The sequence below is a fragment of the Coregonus clupeaformis genome, chromosome 33 (assembly GCF_020615455.1).
Source record: "Coregonus clupeaformis isolate EN_2021a chromosome 33, ASM2061545v1, whole genome shotgun sequence".
Classification (NCBI taxonomy): Eukaryota; Metazoa; Chordata; class Actinopteri; order Salmoniformes; family Salmonidae; genus Coregonus; species Coregonus clupeaformis.
In genome coordinates this window covers 1,446,150-1,452,293 of record NC_059224.1, presented here as the reverse complement: position 1 = coordinate 1,452,293, position 6,144 = coordinate 1,446,150, and positions in this window count along the sequence as shown.

The window sequence follows — 6,144 nt, the reverse complement described above, 5'->3', positions numbered from 1 at the left end:
GCCGCCCGGCCAAACTGGGCAATCGGGGGAGAAGGGCCTTGGTCAGGGAGGTGACCAAGAACCTGATGGTGACTCTGACAGAGCTCCAGAGTTCCTCTGTGGAGATAGGAGAACCTTCCAGAAGGACAATCATCTCTGCAGCACTCCACCAATCAGGCCTTTATGGTAGAGTGGCCAGACGGAAGCCACTCCTCAGTAAGAGGCACATGACAGTCCACTTGGAGTTTGCCAAAAGGCACCTAAAATACTCTCAGACCATGAGAAACAAGATTCTCTGGTCTGATGAAACCAAGATTGAACTCTTTGGCCTGAATGCCAAGCGTCGCGTCTGGAGGAAACCTGGCACCATCCCTACGGTGAAGCATGGGGGTGGCAGCATCATGCTGTGGGGATGTTTTTCAGCGGCAGGGGCTGGGAGACTAGTCAGGATCGAGGGAAAGAGTACAGAGAGATCCTTGATGAAAACCTGCTCAGGACCTCCGACTGGGGGAGAAGGTTCACCTTCCAACAGGACAACGACCCTAAGCAGACAAGTCTCTGAATGTCCTTGAGTGGCCCAGCCAGAGCCTGGACTTGAACTCGATCTAACATCTCTGGAGAAACCTGAAAATAGCTGTGCAGCGACGCTCCCCATCCAACCTTCCAGAGTTTGAGAGGATCTGCAGAGAAGAATGGGAGAAACTCCCCAAATACAGGTGTGTCAAGCTTGTAGCGTCATACCCAGGAAGACTCAACGCTATAATCACTGTCAAAGGTGCTTCAACAAAGTACTGAGTAAAAGGTCAGAATACTTATGTAAATGTGATATAAACATTTTTTTTTTCATACATTTGCAAAAAGTTCTAAAAACCTGTTTTTGCTTTGTCATTATGGGGTATTGTGTGTAGATTGATGAGGGGAAAAAAACTATTTAAACAATTTTAGAATAAGGCTGTAACGTAACAAAATGTGGAAAAAGTCAAGGGGTCTGAATACTTTCTGAAGGCACTGTATCCAGTTGACCACACGCAGCCTGACGCAGGTAGGTTGCTTCAAATGTATAATAACAATTGGATGTTTCAGTAAGCAACAATTTGATACATGCCTTCAATTGATTTAGCTTTCTACTTTATTCCAATAGTTTCATCATTCAGTGATATTTATTCCCACAGTCATTCATTATGAATCCATCCAGTTGTGGCTAAGAAAACAGTGCATGCTTAGTGGTGGGCTATGCGAAGAGATGGGTGAAGTGACATGCCTTGCAAAGTTTAGAACTGGCAGGTGGATGGTTAACGGGCACTGCCTAGCAACTATCAAAAGTTTAGAACTGGCAGGTGGATGGTTAACGGGCACTGCCTAGCAACTATCAAAAGTTTAGAACTGGCAGGTGGATGGTTAACGGGCACTGCCTAGCAACTATCAAAAGTTTAGAACTGGCAGGTGGATGGTTAACTGGCACTGCCTAGCAACTATCAAAAGTTTAACAGCGTAGTGCGTGCCATTAACGTCTCAGCATTACGGCTACGTTTCATACCAAGCCATAGGCAGAACATTACCCAAATGATTACTAGGTTGTTAGGCAGAAAAAAAAGTAGAGGGTTTGATACCGGCAATACCTTTCAGATGTAAGGAAAAGCAGGAAAAAAGTTGGCTGTACGGTAAAGTTGGCGGAAAAACGGATTGGTTTGAAAGGGATAATAGAATTGTTGATAATGATCCATCACTTGATTAAATAATGATCCATCACTTGATTAAATAATGATCCATCACTTGATCAAATAATGATCCATCACTTGATTAAATAATGATCCATCACTTGATCAAATAATGATCCATAACTTGATCAAATAATGATCCATCACTTGATCAAATAATGATCCATCACTTGATCAAATAATGATCAAAGCACTTTATTTAACTTTAACTTTATTTCAGTACTGCTACTGTGATTGCACATGTCACGTGGCACAGGAAAGTTATGCAAAAAAAAGGGAATATTTTCAAACTTGAAATATGCAAACTGAAATTAGTCGAATTCTCTGTTATTTTCGCAGAACAGAAAATATATATTTATTTTTCTGGAAGATTATTTACACTCGTTTGTGTTGTTTATTTTTTATCAAACTACGTTTGAGTGGTTTTAATGCAATAATCAACTATAACTGTAATGAATAGAATAATTAATTGTTCAAATAAATGTTTTGTATTCTACTCACCTATTAATAAGCCGAACTACAAACGGAGCTATAGTTATATACACTATGTACTGTATAAGTGAAACTTGAATCTAAAATTAAGTACCTCAGGCACAATAAATATATTTTGTAGATATTTTAGGATTATATATATATATATATATCACATTTTTCGGCAACATTCTTTGTTGCCTGTCTATGACTGAACAAATCTCATGTAGCTTGAAGCTATACATTCCAAATGTATGTATGTATGTATGTATGAAAGAGAGAATATATGTCTTTAGGATTATATGTAATTAATCTAATTTAAAGTTTTCTTTAAATCAGATTGCTGTGGCTTCGAATGATCAAATGAACATGATATGTTTGAGATAATGTATTTTTCGAGATGAAATTGCACTAAATATTTTAACAGACACTTTTATGATAGCGTACGATACTTAACTATTTAAGCTACAAACACTATTTTATTTATTTTTAGTGGAAACAGGTTGTTGACCCACAGAAGTTTCTTTAAGTTACATGTTTTTTGTCACTTAATAACCATTCCAGAATGTTGACCCAATTTCACCATTTTATTTTATTATCCTGTTGATGATCTTTGAAATTTCAAATTCCAACTGACATGCATAACTCTATGGTTAAAATAAGCTTTTGCCACTTTAGGTGTAAACCCATTAAATACACACATTGGACGCATTCTACAAACGGGAAAAAAAAAAATGCCTTAGATGCTTCTTGATTAACATCAGTGAACCACCATTTTTAATTTTATTCACTGCACAAGATTGAACACCACCGTCAAATACAAATGAAGAGAAACCTATAGAAGCAACAAAACCTTGAGTCGATGATTCTCCCATCGTAGAAAATACAAAAGTCACTGCATCTACAGGATATCAGAAACCAAGTGGCAATATATATATATATATATATATATATATATATATATTTTAAAAATATAAATGTTTGTATCAAATTAAGTTATTGAATGTTTCCTCATGTTTTTCTGTGCTGTATTTATCCTGTATGAAAATATATTTTCTCAGTTGTACAGTTGATGATGGTAAATCATGTACTGATATGGTTTATGAAATAAAATATATTTAAGAAAAGGCCTTGTTTATTCATTTCTTGATTCATTTTTATTAATTCATTAATATATTTTACTTTTCTCTTTACTCATTCATTTCTTTGTCCTATGGTTGTCATATGGTTATCCTATGGTTGTCCTATGGTTGTCCTATGGTTATCCTATGGTTGTCATATGGTTATCCTATGGTTGGCCTATGGTTATCCTATGGTTGGCCTATGGTTATCCTATGGTTATCCTATGGTTGTCCTATGGTTGTCCTATGGTTATCCTATGGTTGTCATATGGTTATCCTATGGTTGTCATATGGTTATCCTATGGTTGGCCTATGGTTATCCTATGGTTGGCCTATGGTTATCCTATACTTGTCCTATGGTTATCCTATGGTTGTCATATGGTTATCCTATACTTGTCCTATGGTTATCCTATGGTTGGCCTATGGTTGACCTATGGGCTCCCGAGTGGCGCAGCGGTCTAAGGCACTGCATCTCAGTGCTTGAGGCGTCACAACAGTCCCCTGGGTTCGATTCCAGGCTGTATCACAACCGGTTGTGATTGGGAGTCCCATAGGGCGGTGCACAATTGGCCCAGTGTCGTCCGGGTTTGGCCGGTGTAGGCCGTCATTGTAAATAAGAATTTGTTCTTAACTGACTTGCCTAGTTAAATAAAAATGGTTGGCCTATGGCTATTTTTTTCAAGAGAAAAGGATCCCACAGCTATGGCGAAATACAATACCACTCTATGACATCCCTGACACAATAGATAATATTGTAACGATCCCGGCAGTCTGAGTCGGGTCCTGTCTGGTGACTAGTTTTTCCTGTTCGTGATCTCCAGTTTCCCGAGGGTTCGGGAACGCTCCGGGGAGCTCTCTTGTTTTCCGCACCTGCATCCCATCAGCAATCTGCACACCTGGTCCTGATCATCACCCTTCTTAGGCTCTGGCCAAACATCCAGTTCCTGCCGGATCGTTAGCCATGAACAGTATGTTTGTCAGCGTATCAGCCTTGAGTTCTAGCGTTAGTTTTTGTTGTTTTGCACCTTGTTGAATTGCTGTGTACTCACCTCCGTTTTGTTCTGTCTGCAGTCTCTCACCCGGAACCTTCACCCAACCTCTGCCTGATGGTCGGCGGCTGCCGAGCCATGTCTGGACCTACCACTGCACCCTCAACAACCCATCCACGCCACCCGCTCTGTCCCTGGATTATTCAGCCTCACTCGGGAGTCAATTAATAAACACTCACCTTTTCCTCTAAGTACCTTGTCCTGGTCTGCTTCTGGGTTCTGGCGTAGTATACCGTGACAGAACGATCCGGCCCTGCGCCTACTACTCTCGTCGCCTTTCGCCTGCGGAGAGGAATTACGATGTGGGTAACCGGGAGCTTCTCGCGGTGAAACTTGCCTTGGAGGAGTGGCGCCACTGGTTGGAGGGGGCGGAGCAACCGTTTATGTCTGGACTGACCACAAGAATCTTGCTTACGTGCAATCGGCTAAACGTCTCAACTCCCGTCAGGCCAGGTGGGCGTTGTTTTTCGGACGATTCAAGTTTGCCCTGACGTTCCGACCTGGATCTAAGAACGGCAAGGCGGACGCCTTGTCCCGGAGGTTCTCCAAGACGGAGGAGAGTGGGTCCAAGACCGAGACAATCCTCCCCCGGAACTGCGTCGTGGGAGCAGTTATGTGGAAGATTGAGGAGGAGGTGCTGGCGGCCCTTCGGACTCAGCCCGGTCCCGGTAACGGTCCACCCGGTCGGTTGTTTGTGCCTGAGTCGGTTCGTCCTGCTGTCCTCAAATGGTCCCACGCCAGCAAGATGGCTTGTCACCCTGGCGTGGCTCGGACAATGGCGTTTCTTCGCAGACGTTTTTGGTGGCCTGCCATGGCCGAGGATACTCGGGGTTTTGTTGCTGCCTGTCCAGTGTGTGCGCAGAATAAGAGTACCAATCGGCCCAGCTCTGGACTACTTCACCCCCTTCCTATTCCCCGGCGACCATGGTCGCATCTGGCCCTGGACTTCGTCACTGGGTTGCCCGCTTCTGAGGGGAACACGGTCGTTCTGACGATCGTGGACAGATTCAGCAAGTTCGCCCACTTTGTGCCTATTGCCAAGCTTCCCTCTGCCTCGGAGACGTCCGAGATCCTGGTTAGGGAGGTTTTCAGGGTCCACGGGTTGCCCAGTGATATCGTTTCCGACCGTGGCCCTCAGTTTACCTCTGCTGTCTGGAAGTCCTTCTGTTTGGCCATTGGAGCTACAGTCAGTCTCACATCTGGTTTTCACCCCCAATCCAATGGTCAGGCGGAGAGAGCCAACCAGAAGATGGAATCCACGCTACGCTGTCTGGTCTCTTCCAACCCCACCTCCTGGGTCTCTCAGTTGCCTTGGGTTGAGTATGCCCACAATACTCTCCCTACATCTGCCACTGGGATGTCTCCCTTCCAGTGCCTGTATGGCTACCAACCTCCCCTTGTTCCCTTCTCAGGAGAAGGAGCTCTCAGTGCCTTCTGTTCAGGCCCATATTCTGCGTTGCCACCGGACCTGGCATCGGGCCAGAAAGGCACTCCTTAGAGTTTCGGACCGGTATCAGCTCCAGGCGAATCGTCGCCGGATCCCCGCTCCCACCTACACCATCGGAGATAGGGTCTGGTTGGCCACACGGGATCTTCCTTTACGGACTGAGTCTAGGAAGTTGTTACCGAGTTCATTGGTCCGTTTGTGGTGGAGAAGGTGATCAATCCAGTGGCAGTTCGACTCAAACTACCGAGGACGCTCAGAGTCCATCCCACCTTTCATGTCTCCTGCCTCAAGCCTGTCTTCCTCAGTCCTCTGTTGCCTCCTCCGCCTCCTCCTCCTCCTCCTCGGATGATCGGAGGTGG